General features: G+C 44.2%; 1 non-coding gene across 1 annotated transcript; it reads right to left on the bottom strand.

The window, feature by feature from the left end:
• Positions 1–18,528: 18,528 nt before the first annotated feature.
• Trnas-cga (transfer RNA serine (anticodon CGA)) lies at positions 18,529–18,603 on the bottom strand. The gene has a single exon. It is a non-coding gene; the product is annotated as a tRNA-Ser (tRNA).
• Between the last annotated feature and the right edge of the window lie 357 nt (positions 18,604–18,960).

Raw genomic sequence — 18,960 nt, 5'->3', positions numbered from 1 at the left:
AATCCCTGTTGAATGCGTCAGGTGGAACGTCAGCGTCCATTCAGTGTAAACGCGTGGTGTGGGATAGTAAACCATCAGCTCAAAGGCCTGTTTTTCATGGACGGAACACTGAAAGTGCACAAGTCCGGCAGACTCCTAACAGACCATGTTCTACGGATGCTAGAAGACGTTCTTCAGCAGACTATGAGGAACTTGTGGTACCAATATGATGGCTGTCCAGCACATAGTGCACGAGGTACTACTGCATGTCTTCATGAATTGTTTCCAAATCGTTGGCATAGAGGTAGAGCACCTGTATTTTGACCGGCCGGTTCCCAGGATTTGACGCCTGTAGTTTTCTTTCTGTAGGGTAATCTGAAGACGCTGTCTGTGAAGGCATATCAGTTGCGCCCTATCATAAGCAACGGCGCATTGCTGCAGCCTGCTCGGACAACTCCGCTGAAATGCAAACATGTGTGCAGCAGTCGTTCCATACGACTCTGGAAGCGTGTATTGCCGCTACCAGTTGTCTTTTTGAACACAACCTCTGATGGTCAATTGTCTCGTTACTTGTCAGAATCTGTAGAACTTGAATAGGCATTTTTGTTGTTCTTTAGTGTGTGCAATCACAGGTTTTGTACAAGTGTCGGTGTGGGAACATTTCAAAATACGATATTTCCTAAAACACTTGCACTAGAATCCTGCAAACAAACACCACTGACATTCTAATTTATCCTATTTTTAGTTTGTTAATGTTAATAGGCATTGTTGCATATAAAAAGGTGTACGTTTGCGTTAGAAAAAACGCCTACTAAGCATTATTACAATCTGTTTATTGGTTAACAATACGAGCACTTGACTACACGTCATTTCTGTGAAAACCACACATCAGAAGCACATTGCATTTTCGCGGTGGAAGTTTTACGTGATTCACCTTGTGTATACGAGTACATGTGTGTATGTTCCACACCTCCTCCTAAATCACTGAACCGATTTCATTCAAACTTTGTACACACATTACTCACTGTCTGGAGAGAATTTCTGTGGGGTAATAACCACCTCCCTATAGTGGGGGTGAAACAGTAGTGTAGCATATGATGCTCGAATCTGCAAATTTTATACGTCCAATATTTAATAATGAAAGTGGCCGGTCACTTGCAACAAATCTTACACATAACCTGAAACGTTTACGAAACTTTTTCTCGCCGATATCCCCACACAATGATGAGATGAGAAAAGGTTATCGCTTATTACACTTTCCCTGTTCACGCAGTAAAACTGCCGCATTAGGCATGACGTTTTAATTTATTACTTCTTTACTATTTACTGTATTCACGACACATTTTGTAGACAGTATTCACATACATCATTTAATGTACCGGGTGATCAAAAAGTCAGTATAAATTTTAAAACTGAATAAATCACGGAATAATGTAGATAGAGAGGTACTAATCGATACACATGCTTGGAATGACATGGGGTTTTATTAGAACCAAACAAATACAAACGTTCAAAAAATGTCCGTCAGATGGCGCTTCATCTGATCAGAATAGCAAGAATTAGCATAACAAAGTAAGACAAAGCAAAGATGATGTTCTTTACAGGAAATGCTCAATATGTTCACCATCATTCCTCAACAATAGCTGTAGTCGAGGAATAATGTTGTGAACAGCACTGTAAAGCATGTCCGGAGTTATGGTGAGGCATTGGCGTCAGATGTTATCTTTCAGCATCCCTAGAGATGTCGGTCGATCACGATACTCTTGCGACTTCAGGTAACCCCAAAGCCAATAATCGCACGGACTGAGGTCTGGGGACCTGGGAGGCCAAGCATGACGAAAGTGGCGGCTCAGCACACGATCATCACCAAACGACGCGCGCAAGAGATCTTTCACGCGTCTAGCAATATGGTTTTTTTTGGTTCTAATAAAACCCCATTTCATTCCAAGCATGTGTGTCAATTTTTACCTCTCTATCTACATTATTCCGTGGCTTATTAACTTTTCAAATTTATACTGACTTTTTGATCACTCGGTACCTACAAAATTTTATCATTGTGCCACACATATTTCAGGAGAAAAGACTTATAAACTCTGAGATGCGTTAAAAACTACGGAATCATGCATGACGTTTTACTTTGTAACGTCTTTACCACTGACTTTCTGGAACATATTCACAGACAGTATAAAAATATACCTCTGAGTGTACCTGCAAAATTATGTCACTGTACGACACGTTGATAAGGAGGTATGACGTCATAGAATTTGAGCTGTTTGAAGTCGGAACTACCGGATGATATTCTCTGCAGATACAGATTAAAGACACTGATGTGACGAAAGTCATGGCTTACTCCCTAATATCGCGTCGGAACTGCTTTTTCAATGCTTAGTGCAGCAACTCGACGTGTCGTGGACTCAACAAGTCGTTGGAGGTCCCCTGAAGAAATATTGAGCCATGTTGTGTCTACAGCCGTCCATAATTGCGAATGTATTCCCAGTGCAGGATTTTGTTTACGAACATGCCTCTCGAGTATGTCATTTAAATGTTCGACAGTATTAATATCAGGCGATCTGGGTGGCCAAATCATTCGTTCGAATTGTCCAGAATGTTTTTCAGATCTGTCGCATGGCGCACTGTTATCCAAAAAATTCCATCGTTGTTTGGGTACATGAAATCCCTGTATGGCGCAAATGGTCTCCAGGTAGCCGATCATAACCATTTCCAGTCATTAATCAGTTCAGTTGAACCATACTCCAGCCCATGTAAACACAACGCTCGTCGCTATGGAGCCACCATCAGTTCGCATGGCGCCCATTTGACAACTTGGGTCCATGTCTTCGTGGGGTCTGCTACACACTCTAGCCCTAACATCAGCTCCCACCGTCGAAATCGGGGCTCATCTTACTAGGCCGTGGTTTTCCGGTCGTCTAGGGTCCAATCGCTATGGCCTTGTGCCCAGGAGAAACGCGATGTCGTGCTGTTACCAAAGGCACTAGCGTCGGTCACCTGCTGCCATAACCCAGTACTGCGAAATTTCGCTGCAATATCCTAACGGATACGTTCGTCGTAGGTTCCACGTTGATTTCTGCTGTTGTCTCTAGTCTGTTAGCACTGACAACTCGACGCAAACGCAGCTGCCCTCGATCGTGAAGTGAAGGCCGTCGGCCACTGGATTCTCCGTGGTGAGAGGTGATCCCTGAAAGCTGGTATTCTCGGCACACTATTGTCACTGTGGATCTTGGAATACTAAATTGCCTAACGATTTCCGAAGTGGAACGTCCCATGCTGCTAGCTCCAACTACAGTTCCGCTTTCAAAATCTGTTAGTTCCCAACGTGCAGCCATAATCAACTTAGAAATATTTTCACATGAATTATTGGAGTTGGAACGATTGTTCCACCAATGCACTGACCTTTCTCACCTTTATACGTTGTGTACGTGATACTACCGCCATCTATATAAGTACATATCGATATCCCATTACTATTGTCAGCTCTGTGTGTATGTACAAATAAGAGTGAAATATGTTAAAAATATGTGAACGTGCATACTCTTGCAAAGGCGCTCCTTCTAACCCCCTGGATCGATTTCTGACTTACATGGTAGACATATTACTCACTGTACTCTCTGGTAAGAGAAACTTTGGGTGTAAGAACCAGCAGCCTACTATCGGACTGGGTTGATAACGTGGGGAGAGAAAGAGGGAGGGAGAGATATTCAGGGAGAGGTGGGAGAAATTGATGGACTGAGAGAGGGTGGATGAGGTGATGAGCAGAGAGATGGGGAGGAGGAAATAAAGAAAGAAAGGGAGAGAAGATGGACAGACAGAGAAGGGGAGAAGGAGACGATGATGGACAGAGAGGGAGGGAGGTAAAGGGAGTGAGGAGGAGACAGAGCGGCAAGAGGACATGTAGTCAGAGCAGAGGGTGCTGGTGGAGATGAAATGAGAGGAAGGGGAAGATGGAGACTATAGAGCGAGAGCGAGTAGCAGACAGACAAAGAGAAGGACAGGAGGAGACAGACGTGGGATGGGGATCTGGGGGTCCGGGCGGGGGGGGGGGGGGGAGGTGAAGGGCGTGGACAGAGAGAGGGACAGAATGACATAGACTGAGGGTGGAGGAGGTGGACAGAGAGAGGGGTAGAAGAAGATGGACAGAGAGGAGGGTGAAGGAGATGGAAATGAGCTAATAGATTCGTAGTAAATACGTACCTTAGCAACGCTGGGTATTCATCTAGTGAGTTGGTAAAAACCGTCCTCCATGACAGACCTAGGTCTATGTTTTTGTCCAGACCCAGCACAAAATTTTTGTCTGTTAGGAATATTTTTACTTTTCGTGGACAACTGCGTAGTTCACAATAGACAATATGTAACTTCATTTTTTCCCAGAGAACTCCGCTTTGACATTACAACTGCTTCACCGGGAACCCGTAGTCTAGATATACTGTCTTTGACTAGCAATTAAGCCACAGTCATTCCCTAAATTTGGAATAAAAGCATCAGAAAATGCGGCCGAAGATATCCGGCATAAAGGATCATCCTCTCTTTGCCAGCGACTTTGTCGAAAAGGGCAGAGGTGTGGGAAGAGGATCCGGGTTCCCTCTTGTCCTTATGGTGGGAAACAGCTCATTAAATGCAGAAGAATAAGCAGTGATCAACGGCATGAGGAAGCAGAAAGCAATGAGAACCTGTGCATTAAAGACACTTAATATGTATCCATAGGATATGTGGGCGTTAAGCTAAAAACTGTCATGATGATCTATCCTCGTGAGTAGGATTCCGGATTACTTCCCCGTTCGGATCTCCTGGAGGAGACTACGAGTGGCGAGGCGACTATGCGAAGAAGACTGGATAACAAATGGCAGGCTAACATTCCATCAGCCTGAGTGTAGCAGCGAAGCTAGAAAGTATGGAAAGGGAAATGTAAAGGCTCTGCTAGATATATGGGATCAGCGAAGTGAAGCGGAAAGAAGTTAAGGATTTCTGATCAGTGAATACCGAGTAAGTTAAGCAGATTGAGCAATAGTTCTTGCTGTCTTGCTATCTTGGTTGTGCGCATTATATATCTCCTAAACTCTGATGATACACATTTGTAAAAACTTAAGGATGAAAGTAGCTTTAGCATGATGTGTCACTGCCAAGTAAACTAGTTCGACAAAATTTGGACGACAGAAAGAACTGCTACAGTATAGTGCAGAAGGTACTGAAAGAAATACGGGATGAGAGGAACAGAAATGACTCTTTGTGGGCTTTCACAAAAATAAACTATGTGGTGTGGTGGTCCTCAACTACATACCCTCTGACTCAAAGTTGAAATATTAAAAGTTTTGGCTGGTTTCGTTGTCTAGGGTCTGGGACACGTAGTTGCCACGTTACATGCTAAATACAGCTCAGTCTACAGTATACAATATGAATATACACAAGAATCAAATGTTCGAAGGTTCTTATCGCTCGGCAATTGCGAATTTTGAACGTAACATAAACATTTATACATGAAAGATTGCAATTAAATAAATTCTGCAGGTACTATTTTTAACGACTTTAAATAATGAGTACGATAGCAGAAGTACCTTTAAGAATGCCCTTATTGGTGTCGATGGTCCAGCAATTAAATAAAATATAAGTTGAATAAGAGGGAAACAATAGATTCTTACTTCACGTAATTAGTTACGAGCAACAACATAGCTCGTGAGATATTCACTTCTAAACGTCTTCACTGCAAAAGCCACGGAAATCTCACAAGTGCAAAAGTCGGCACTAGAATATATTTCTATCTTTCGTGATCACACGAAAACTGCTCCACCCTCCAAATCTTTCCTGCGACTGTGCGTCCGTCGCACTGGACTGTCCAGGACTCTCCGTCCAGCACCTCCCGTCTTCTGTGCCGTACTCCTCTCCCACTTCCATACAGTCTCTCCATGTGTCCTTTCTGGAACGATCGCTGTGATTGGCTAGAGCGCTCCCGCCCTGTCTCCAAGCCAACACGCACTCACAAACACAATGAAACAGATTCGAAACACTGGATTTACATTTAAATAACTTGAAATTAAATAAATATTCCTACGGCTGGACTATAAACACGCTCTATCACACTTATTAAATACATAAACAAATTAAATAAACATAAATCAAAGGAATAGAACGGAAGTAAGCGAGTAGCCTAATGTCTATGTGTTTTGTAAAACACAGTAAATAATTGGCCACCTTCTTCATCAATAGTATACATCGGATATAAATCAAAGACATACATGAATAAATACACTCCTGGAAATGGAAAAAAGAACACATTGACACCGGTGTGTCAGACCCACGATACTTGCTCCGGACACTGCGAGAGGGCTGTACAAGCAATGATCACACGCACGGCACAACGGACACACCAGGACCCGCGGTGTTGGCCGTCGAATGGCGCTAGCTGCGCAGCATTTGTGCACCGCCGCCGTCAGTGTCAGCCAGTTTGCCGTGGCATACGGAGCTCCATCGCAGTCTTTACCACTGGTAGCATGCCGCGACAGCGTGGACGTGAACCGTATGTGCAGTTGACGGACTTTGAGCGAGGGCGTATAGTGGGCATGCGGGAGGCCGGGTGGACGTACCGCCGAATTGCTCAACACGTGGGGCGTGAGGTCTCCACAGTACATCGATGTTGTCGCCAGTGGTCGGCGGAAGGTGCACGTGCCCGTCGACCTGGGACCGGACCGCAGCGACACACGGATGCACGCCAAGACCGTAGGATCCTACGCAGTGCCGTAAGGGACCGCACCGCCACTTCCCAGCAAATTAGGGACACTGTTGCTCCTGGGGTATCGGCGAGGACCATTCGTAACCGTCTCCATGAAGCTGGGCTACGGTCCCGCACACCGTTAGGCCGTCTTCCGCTCACGCCCCAACATCGTGCAGCCCGCCTCCAGTGGTGTCGCGACAGGCGTGAATGGAGGGACGAATGGAGACGTGTCGTCTTCAGCGATGAGAGTCGCTTCTGCCTTGGTGCCAATGATGGTCGTATGCGTGTTTGGCGCCGTGCAGGTGAGCGCCACAATCAGGACTGCATACGACCGAGGCACACAGGGCCAACACCCGGCATCATGGTGTGGGGAGCGATCTCCTACACTGGCCGTACACCACTGGTGATCGTCGAGGGGACACTGAATAGTGCACGGTACATCCAAACCGTCATCGAACCCATCGTTCTACCATTCCTAGACCGGCAAGGGAACTTGCTGTTCCAACAGGACAATGCACGTCCGCATGTATCCCGTGCCACCCAACGTGCTCTAGAAGGTGTAAGTCAACTACCCTGGCCAGCAAGATCTCCGGATCTGTCCCCCATTGAGCATGTTTGGACTGGATGAAGCGTCGCCTCACGCGGTCTGCACGTCCAGCACGAACGCTGGTCCAACTGAGGCGCCAGGTGGAAATGGCATGCAAGCCGTTCCACAGGACTACATCCAGCATCTCTACGATCGTCTCCATGGGAGAATAGCAGCCTGCATTGCTGCGAAAGGTGGATATTCACTGTACTAGTGCCGACATTGTGCATGCTCTGTTGCCTGTGTCTATGTGCCTGTGGTCCTGTCAGTGTGATCATGTGATGTATCTGACCCCAGGAATATGTCAATAAAGTTTCCCCTTCCTGGGACAATGAATTCACGGTGTTCCTATTTCAATTTCCAGGAGTGTATATTTATAAGAATGCTGCTGCCATTATTTCGTGTAACTGTGGAGTACTTACGACCTGACGCGATCGATAGTAATCGGTCACTTTGACATCCAATAACTCATGTACTATTCAAGTTACATGCCTGTAATTTATACCAATTTAGGTTTACACTGACAGATTTCTAAGGACACGTCGATCGACAAAATCGGATGAGCCATTCAGATTTTGGAAATTCGTTGCTGGGTGTTACTTGTATAATTTATCGTCACATACTAAACTTTAAACAAATAAAGACAATGAAAATCTGATTACACCATCAGAATCGTCGTGCAAATAATGGTAATGTACATGTTTCTTTTTGAGGTATCATGGTTTCTCTGGCTACTATTAATTTCTATATGAACTGTGAAATGTCTGCCGTTAAGGTTTCACCAAGTCCGCCGTCTTTGGCACTGCCGGCATGTCTCTTTGATCGACACGGTGCCACCATGGAATTCCCAGCCACGCGGTCACTGCCGTTCGATGTGGTCGCACAGTGTGATCCACAAAAATGAAGTCACTGCCGAATACGCTTCTGAAAAGGTGCACGTGGGAAAGGAGTACAGTGTTACATAGTTTCGTCCAGTGAGCGTACCATGTTTCAAGAGATGGAGGTTAGTACGCCCATCCAATATTATGTGCCCCCACATCATAACACCTAACCACCGAAACAGTCATGATCGACAATATACCTGGTTCGTTAGGTGTTCCCACATCTCGCCATATCAGGGTACGTCCAGAATCATTACCCCCACTGCTCGTTCGTCCTCTTCCTACGTTCTTGCCACAATCGCAAACGGTGTCGCTGACGTGCGGGTGTCCACGGAAAGCAACGAACTGGTTGTTGGCCATAGGAACTATCTCCATACAGTAGCCGTTCCACCGTGGAACATGAGATTGCGTGCCATTCAGTCCTATTAAATGTGGTTGTAACTGCACATGTTCTTTGACAAGAGTCGCTTGCCTGTTGCACACTGCAGCGATCATCTGCTGCTGTATATGAACGTGCACGGCAACCTGCCCTCCTTCGGGCAAAGTGCCTATGGTTCTAAACGCTCTCCATGACCTTGAAACAATGCTGTGAGCATAGTTGAGTGCTGGGCAACACTCGTCGTATTTCGACCTTTTTCTAAGTTCTCGATGATTCTTCCCCGTGTGAAGTCATCCTAATGTTGTCTCCGGTTCATGTTGTAATGAATAACACTAACACCACAGTGCATCGTGACTGCTCGCTGATTGACACACATTGTCTTTTCCCGTTCCTTCAAATGCCTCGTGTTGCGCGATATTTGGCGCTACAGTCACGCTGGCTTTCTGAGCACGAATAGCGGGCCTCAAGCAACATGTTCTCGCACTTCCATTCATTTCCACCGACTAGTTAATAGGTTATGTTGCTGTACCTATCTCTGCTTAGTTTTTGCAGAGCGATGTATGCCTCCAGTCTCATAGATTCAACATATAAACTTGAATAACCATTTGGCTGCTACTTCCCCTAGAGATTATATCAATTCCGAAGGGATGTTATCCACCCCTTCGGTCTCGTTTGATCGCAAGTCTTCCAAATTGCAGTTAAAGTCTAATTCTGGATCACCTATTTCTGTCATGTCGACTTCCATTTCTTTTTCCATCACGTCATTAGACAAGTCCTCTCCATCGTAGAGGCCTTAAGTGTACTGTTTCCACATACCTGCTCTCTTCTCTGCATTTAAAAGAGAGATTCACATTGTACTCTTAATGTTGACACACTTACTTTGAATACAATCGAAGTTTGATTTTATGCTTGCGACGCCGGCATTTATAGCTGAACTCTTGTTGTTGGAGTCAGTTCTCATGGACATAATTCTATCACTCAACTGTTCACGGTGACTGTATCTTCCTGTTCATACCGAATCCCACTCCCGTTATACCACACTGTCTGCTGATGAACTACTGCGCAGTCAGCTTACTAGTCCATACATCCAGGTCGCTGAGAGGAATAATATACAGAAAACAAAGAATAATACTGAGAATGTTTCCAGAATGAATTTTACGCTGGAGTGGAGTGGACACTGATATGAAACTTCCTGGTAGATCAAAACTGTCAGCCATAGCGGGACCGGCACACAGTATTGATATGACAGGAAGTTACATATTGGGAATACGTTTCATGGGGAAAGTGTGGTTATTGGAGAGGCAGGTCTGATGTTGCATTTGGTAATGGAACCAAGACTTAAGCAAAAATCAACACATATTTATCGGTTTTGCCGGCATAAAAAACGCGTTCGACACTGTAAAATAGCGAAGATTCTTGAAATTCTGAGAAAAAGAGGAGTTCGCTGTAGGGAGAGATGGATCATCTACAAGACAAGAAAGAAAAAACAAGAAGAAATATAAGAGCTGAAGACGAAAAACGAAGTACTCGGATTAAAATTGTGTAATGAAGAGTTGCGGTCTTTCGTTCCACTGTTCATTCTATACATCGAAGTAGCAGTCAAGAAATAAAAGATTAGTTCAAGAATGGAATTAGAATTCGAGGTGAAGAATTTCAACGACAAGATTCGCTGATGACATCACTATCCTCAGTGAAAGTGAGTAAAGATTACAGAACTTGCCTACTGAGCACAGATTACGGACTGAGAGTGAACCGAAGAAAGAAAAAAACGATGAGGAGTAGCGAAAATGAAATTAGTGATAAACTTAACATCAAAACTGGGGACTATGAAGCAGCCGAAGTGAAGGTGTTACCTTGGAAGCAAAGTAATCCATGACAGACGAAGTAACGATTACATATAAAAGAGTCTAACCTCGCTAAAGAGAGATTCCTGGTAAAAGGAATTCACTACTACCTAACATCGGCCTTAATTTGAGGAAGAAATTTTTGAGAGTGTACTTTTGGAGTGCAACAGGTCTATCGTGAGTATGTTGTTTGCATTTCTGGAACTGTACAGACTTTGGATGTTTCAAACGCTAAGCGACAATTTTGAATTCCCTATTACTTGCACGCAGTCTTTGGCTGGAGTAGCTGCGTCGCTGGAAGGTTGGCTTGGGAGTGTAGTTCCAACGTTGGAAGAGTAGTGAGACAGACGCCGAGCGGAGGACTCGTGGCAATGTAGACGGACAATGAAGTGTCCCTATGTTTAAGTAAAATGACTTGTGTTTAAATATTGTAAAACAAAGGAGGTAGATTTTATTAGTGATTTGGAATGAAATGAGATGTAATGAGATTAGAAAAGCATATGAAAAGAAATGAAGGTAATATTTTTATTTAGTGCATTGCTGTCACACTTTGTTTGGAACCATCGTTGAATGAGACATCCACATCAGAGAACTTTAGATTTTTCATTGATGTTTGAGTATTTTTTCCTGTAAGGTATTTTTCAGGTTTATTGATTACACTAGTCAACAGCAATTTTGCTTCTGGGATGTGATACATTAACTGGTATGTATCTTATTGTGTATAATCCGAATATGTCCGCTGCTCGTGGTCTCACGGTAGCGTTCTCGCTTCCCGAGCACGGGGTCCCGGGTTCGATTCCGGGCGAGGTCAGGGATTTTTTCTGCCTCGAGATGACTGGGTGTTGTTGTGTCGTCTTCATCATCATCATTCATCCCCATTACGGTCGGAGGAAGGCAATGGCAAACCACCTCCACTAGGACCTTGCCTAGTACGGCGGTGCGGGTCTCCTGCATCGTCCCCTACGCTCTGTTACGGAGTATGGGACTTCATCATCATCATCACCATCAATCCGAATATACCTTTCAAAATGTTCTAGCACGTACCATTTTTGAGTGTTAAAGGCTTTTGATTTTTCGTATTCAGTATTTCGCTTTTTGCTGTTCTCCTGTTTTGATATTCTATTGTTAATTTTTGATTGGCAGAGGAGAGCTAGAAGATCTACAAATCGTCATTAAATGGTTGGTGTGGTAATCCAGTGACGTGAAAGATATCCTCAGTGTTTCCTGTGAAATATAGTGCAATTTTTTTTGTTTAAAACTTATATTAAGGAAAATGGCAACTAGGAAATCTCGTTGCTGCCTAAACCACACCGACAACTTTTGTTACGTGTATGGGAAATTCACTCCAAAACCCCAAAGAAAACCAATCACTGATTTCTTTAAGAAGGCATATAAATTGTATTTTGATTGTCCTGTTGGCGATCAAGATAAAAATTTTGCACCTCATATTGCCTGCATAACCTGTACTACAAGCTTAACCAAGTGGCTGAAAGGAAAACGCCGAACCATGCCATTCGCTGTTCCGATGGTGTGGTGTGAGCCTAATGACCATTATTCAGACTGTTACTTCTGTCTTACAAATATTTTGGGACATACAAAGTATCCAGATTTATCTTCAGTACGTTTGTCTGTTCCCCATGACGAGGGGTTGCCTGTTCCTGTCTGTAACTTGAAAGCCAAGGAACCAGACACGATGTCAAGTGAATCAGAAAGTATTGAACATGTAAAAGAGTACTGCCCTCAGTATCATGACACTTCGCCTCAACTCTTTAATGAAAACGAATTGAACAACTTGATCCCGATCCAAAATTTTATAAACAGCAAGTTGAGCTTTTGGGTTCGAGACTGCAACAACGGAACCTTCTAGCTCCAGGGACAAAGATGTCCTATTTCAGATCAAGAGGTGCTTCCTTCACAGAATATTTCGATAGGCAGAATTCAATGTGCTATGTAGAGATGTCAATGGTCTGATGATGCAGCTAGGTGTACAACACAATCCACAGGATTGGAAACTATTTATTGACTCCAGTAAAACCAGCTTGAAAGCAGTATTACCGCATAATGGCAGTGCATTTCCATTGGTACCTTTGGGTTACATAGTAGATATGAAAGAAACTTATGAAGCCATGCCTTTGCTGCTAGAGGCAATCAAATATAAGGATCATGAATGACAGCTTTGCTGTGATTTAAAAGTTGTTGTAGTACTTACAGGTTTACAGGCTGGATTCACGAAATAATGCTGCTCTTTGTGCCTTTGGGATAGCCGTGACACCAAGAATCACTATACAGTCAAGGAATGGCCTATAAGGAAGTCATATGTTCCTGTAAACGTGAATGTTTGAGCCTGACAAAATCATTTTGCCTCCCCTTCATATCAAGTTGGGCCTTATCAAGAACTACGTAAAAGCTCTGGATAAAGAAGGTGAAGCCTTCAATCACTTAAAAGAAATGTTTCCCATGTTAAGTGACGCAAAACTGAAAGAGGGTTTATTTCTTGGACCACAAATAAGAAAATTGCTGAAAGATCCAACATTTGATACCAAACTCACAGATATCCAATTAGCTGCTTGGTCTTCTTTTAAAGCAATTGTGAAGGGCTTTTTGGGTAACAGGAGAGACAAAAACTATGTTACCATTGTGAATGATCTGTTGGACAAGAATAAGAACATGGCGTGTAGAATGTCGCTTAAAATTCCTTCTGCACTAATTTGGACCTTTTATTGGCATCATGCCCATATATACAAACAAAAATAGTATTGATTTCAAACGTTTGAATGTGTATTTTTGTTTGACTAATTGTGTCAATTTTCGCTATTACCATTTTTTATTCTGCTGTGTATCTAGGAAATGTGACGTCATAGAGAAAAACTGATTTTTACCGATGTATTCAGCACCCCCAAAATTACGTAAAGCTACCCATTTACAACCAGATGCAGAAAAAGTTTAAATTTGTTAACTAGTGTTATTGTCTGACAATTGTAAGAGTACGAGTTTGATATCAATGTTGCCCTTTGTCAGTGGTGATGAGTGTTGTAACATGATGTCATACAAGTACTAACATATCAGATATTTAAAAACAGTTTGTTAAAGAAATATTTCACCTAAGAGCATTGTCCACATCCTTGATCGAAGTCATTTTTATTCAAAGAGTGTCTCACTCAATGATGGGTATGAAATAGTTTACTTGTTGTCTGGAACATTGCACTAAGCTCTCAGCAACTCTAGTTATAAATTTGTTGCTAGTGCACAGAGAGCAGCAAGCGTTTCATTTCCAAGTAATTACATTACGAGGTAAGACATTTTCATCAGGATCACTTTGCTACGAAAATTGTCATTGCACAGAGACCATTTAATGAATTGTTAGGCAAATTATTAACGCACAGGGACCACTTTGTTTGAGATTTGTTGAAGATATTAATAATAAAGTTCAGGATTTAATCAGCTTACACATTTTTAGAAAGATTATGAAATAGGGCTAAATTCATGTTATACCCTCGCAAGTAGATTTGTTTAGTTTCTCTCGCAGTTGGAAAATTCGCAAAGTCACTCAAAGGTAAACGGCAGTAAAGCCTCATCCTTGATACGTAGATGACGTCAGACACACAATTATACATATATGGCTGTTCATTAGCGTCTGGGTTAAACAGTAGATTATATAGGACGGCGAAAGTTGCGTGTGAAACGCACGCACGATATGATTGGAAGAGGACGTGCCAGAGAGTTTCGATGCAGATTCGTTCTCAAGTACTTGTGGAATGGTAAGCATACTGCAGAGCAACCATATTGTGGTTTGTTGGGTGATATATGAGGAGGAAAGCATCCATTCCATTTTCAGAAGGCACAGGCGCTGATGGTCCTTGATGTTGGTCTACTTGTGGCATTTGGGTAGTGGTTTTTGTAGCGTTGTGCCACGCAACTAAATTATGGTGCATATGTTTTGTTCACGTATAAGGGATCCAACCGGGAGGGTATGATCAGAACTCACAATGGTCATACGTGGTTGGAAGAGAACTCCCATAACACCCAAGAAAAAGGTCATAAAGAAAAGTTTACCATCAGTTGGAATGACGCTCGAAAACATGATTGATGGCTATGTACTTCCTTCTCGAGTCACAGGCGAAACCTACGCAATGTTTGTTCGAGAAGTGCTGCAGGAATTACTGGAGGAATTATCATCTGCAGTTCGTAGACGTATATGATTCTAGCGTGATGAGGCATCCACACATTTCTAGCTGACAGAACCCAGATCGGACAGATGTTTGCAGAGTGTTGGATTGGTCGAGGTGGTCATGCAACTGGGTTGGACATTTTCTTGTGAGGTCGTGTGAAGAAGAATTAGTCGCATGGATACATGCAACATGTGAAAATGTTCAGAACGAGTGCGTCAGTCAGTGGTATGCGAACTTCAGGCATGCTGCAGTTGAAGGCAGCATTTTGAACACCTCTGACTTCATTTTTCTTATGACAATAGAATAAATACTAATGTTCACTCCTTGAAACTTGTTTCTTCTTGCCTGCCACCACAGTGAATACTCTTATGTTTCCATCTGACTTCCTTACATTCATATTTCTGTTCCACTGAATTAAATAAAAGCGCCAAATTCTTGAAAACTCTGCATAATTCATTGAACGCAACTGATTGCTGCAAACCCCAGCGGAGTAGATGGCGGTAGCTGCTGCGTAGGTGGACGTTGTGTAAACCGTATTAAAGTGCTATTGGTATTTATAACATGAAAAGTCAGGCGTGCAACTGCGAGCTTTCCTAGTTTCAAAGTTTCAGAGGACTCGTCTGCTAATTTTTGCTGGTACTTTATTTTACTTATTAGCAGCTGAACCTTTTCGTAACTTTTTCCGATTTTTACTCTTTGTTTCGTGACCGGGACAAAAAATTGGGAGCACGTTTGCAATGGATTATTAAACAGTGTGCACTGGCATGGTATTTTAATCTTTTTAACATAATTAAAACATTTTTAAGACTGTTTGATACACACTGTTAAATAAATGTTTATACAGCATTCGCTGACTGATTAATTGGAATTCGTGAATGAAATTGATTCGAAGAGTAATTCACGGGCAGCAGGATTCAAGTTCGTTAAGGGAGACAGTAGTTAACCAACCGAGTTATCTCCTTTGCAGTTGAATAATAAAGTCGTTTTACGCTTGAAATGAAAATGTTGTGTGGGCGGAGGGCTGACAGCGATGTTACAGACATGGCACTGCCGTGTCACGTAACATGGGCAACACTGCACGGGAAACCGCAGATGGAGACTGCGAATAAAGTTTGCCAGCAGCGGAGTGCACCATCATGTTAGCTTTCGTATTATTTTTTTTTTAAAAGAGAAGAATTAGAATTCGCTTTAAGACTACGTGGGAATCTTCATTACGAAAATGTTATTCATCTAGGTGTCCGGACACGCCACATGTACCTGGCTCGAGAACGCGTGTGCAATAATTTTGTGTTTTGATACTACATTTCTGAATTTTCATTGACCATAGGGTAGCAAATGGATGACTTTTATTCTTAACAAGCAGTTATGATTTGCGCTATAAGTCACAGGAACGTGGATTGATCCAGTAACGAAAAATAAAAATGTACCTCTTGGTGCTCGAAGAATAACGATTCGCAAAAATGGTTTGGAGCACTAGACAGGCAGTTGTGTAATAATCAGTGATATAAAAATATTTCAGTCACTTCGCGTACATGCAGAGTACCTACTATATAGTAGGTGCATAGTTTGTGCCTTTATAATTTTCAGATTCCATATGCGTTGACTGGTGTTAAACTCTTGTTCTGTTACTGTGTTTGAAAACAGATGGAAAGTAGTGGCTACCTACCCCGTGAGGATTAATGAAACAAATGCTTCGGAGAATATCAAAGAAACTCCTCAAGGAAACTCCTAAATCCACCCCTCCGTGTTCTTCGGCTGTTTACTTCTGTGTAAAGAAATTTCATGGTGATGAAAACCGATGAAATGGAACATGATGATGATGAGGTCCCATACTCCGAGCAGCGTAGGGGACGATGCGGGAGTCCCGCACCGCCGACTAGACAAGGTCCTAGAGGAGGTGTTTTGCCATTCCCTTCAAATGGTTCAAATGGCTCTGAGGACTATGGGACTTAACATCTCAGGTCATCAGTCCCCTAGAACTTAGAACTACTTAAACCTAACTAACCTAAGGACATCACACACATCCATGCCCGAGGCAGGATTCGAACCTGCGACCGTAGCGGTCACGCGGTTCCAGACTGTAGCGCCTAGAACCGCACGGCCACTCCGGCCGGCGTGCCATTCCCTTCCTCCGACCGTAATTGGGATGCATGATGGTGATGAAGATGACTCAATAACAACCAGTCATCTCGAGGCAGGGAGGATCCCTGCGCCGCCGGGAATCGAGCCCGGGACCCCTTGCGCGGGACGCGATAACGCCACCGCAAGACAACGACCTGCGGACGAAATGGAACATACAGTCCTATACATACATTGTTCTGCAAAACAATACGGCACATTAACTGCTCAGTGGGAACGAATGTAGTGGGAACAAATGTAAGTGCTTAAACATGATGCCAGAGTGAGATTTTCACTCTGCAGCGGAGTGTGCGCTGATATGAAACTTCCTGGCAGATTAAAACTGTGTGCCCGACCGAGACTCGAACTCGGGACCTTTGCCTTTCGCGGGCAAGTGCTCTACCAACTGAGCTACCGAAGCACGACTCACGCCCGGTACTCACAGCTTTACTTCTGCCAGTACCTCGTCTCCTACCTTCCAAACTTTACAGAAGCTCTCCTGCGAACCTTGCAGAACTAGCACTCCTGAAAGAAAGGATATTGCGGAGACATGGCTTAGCCACAGCCTGGGGGATGTTTCCAGAATGAGATTTTCACTCTGCAGCGGAGTGTGCGCTGATATGAAACTTCCTGGCAAATTAAAACTGTGTGCCCGACCGAGACTCGAACTCGGGACCTTTGCCTTTCGCGGGCAAGTGCTCTACCAACTGAGCTACCGAAGCACGACTCACGCCCGGCACTCACAGCTTTACTTCTGCCAGTACCTCGTCTCCTACCTTCCAAACTTTACAGAAGCTCTCCTGCGAACCTTGCAGAACTAGCACTCCTGAAAGAAAGGATATTGCGGAGACATGGCTTAGCCACAGCCTGGGGGATGTTTCCAGAATGAGATTTTCACTCTGCAGCGGAGTGTGCGCTGATATGAAACTTCCTGGCAGATTAAAACTGTGTGCCCGACCGAGGCTCGAACTCGGGACCTTTGCCTTTCGCGGGCAAGTGCTCTACCGACTGAGTTACCGAAGCACGACTCACGCCCGGTACTCACAGCTTTACTTCTGCCAGTACCTCGTCTCCTACCTTCCAAACTTTACAGAAGCTCTCCTGCGAACCTTGCAGAACTAGCACTCCTGAAAGAAAGGATATTGCGGAGACATGGCTTAGCCACAGCCTGGGGGATGTTTCCAGAATGAGATTTTCACTCTGCAGCGGAGTGTGCGCTGATATGAAACTTCCTGGCAGATTAAAACTGTGTGCCCGACCGAGACTCGAACTCGAGACCTTTGCCTTTCGCGGGCAAGTGCTCTACCAACTGAGCTACCGAAGCACGACTCACGCCCGGTACTCACAGCTTTACTTCTGCCAGTACCTCGTCTCCTACCTTCCAAACTTTACAGAAGCTCTCCTGCGAACCTTGCAGAACTAGCACTCCTGAAAGAAAGGATATTGCGGAGACATGGCTTAGCCACAGCCTGGGGGATGTTTCCAGAATGAGATTTTCACTCTGCAGCGGAGTGTGCGCTGATATGAAACTTCCTGGCAGATTAAAACTGTGTGCCCGACCGAGACTCGAACTCGAGACCTTTGCCTTTCGCGGGCAAGTGCTCTACCAACTGAGCTACCGAAGCTCGACTCACGCCCGGTACTCACAGCTTTACTTCTGCCAGTACCTCGTCTCCTACCTTCCAAACTTTACAGAAGCTCTCCTGCGAACCTTGCAGAACTAGCACTCCTGAAAGAAAGGATATTGCGGAGACATGGCTTAGCCACAGCCTGGGGGATGTTTCCAGAATGAGATTTTCACTCTGCAGCGGAGTGTGCGCTGATATGAAACTTCCTGGCAGATTAAAACTGTGTGCCCGACCGAGACTCGAACTCGGGACCTTTGCCTTTCGCGGGCAAGTGCTCTACCAACTGAGCTACCGAGCCCGCGAAAGGCAAAGGTCCCGAGTTCGAGTCTCGGTCGGGCACACAGTTTTAATCTGCCAGGAAGTTTCATATCAGCGCACACTCCGCTGCAGAGTGAAAATCTCATTCTGGAAACATCCCCCAGGCTGTGGCTAAGCCATGTCTCCGCAATATCCTTTCTTTCAGGAGTGCTAGTTCTGCAAGGTTCGCAGGAGAGCTTCTGTAAAGTTTGGAAGGTAGGAGACGAGGTACTGGCAGAAGTAAAGCTGTGAGTACCGGGCGTGAGTCGTGCTTCGGTAGCTCAGTTGGTAGAGCACTTGCCCGCGAAAGGCAAAGGTCCCGAGTTCGAGTCTCGGTCGGGCACACAGTTTTAATCTG

This window comes from Schistocerca nitens, chromosome 5, assembly GCF_023898315.1.
Source record: "Schistocerca nitens isolate TAMUIC-IGC-003100 chromosome 5, iqSchNite1.1, whole genome shotgun sequence".
In the NCBI taxonomy this organism is placed as follows: Eukaryota; Metazoa; Arthropoda; class Insecta; order Orthoptera; family Acrididae; genus Schistocerca; species Schistocerca nitens.
This window is presented reverse-complemented; position numbering and strand designations above follow the sequence as displayed.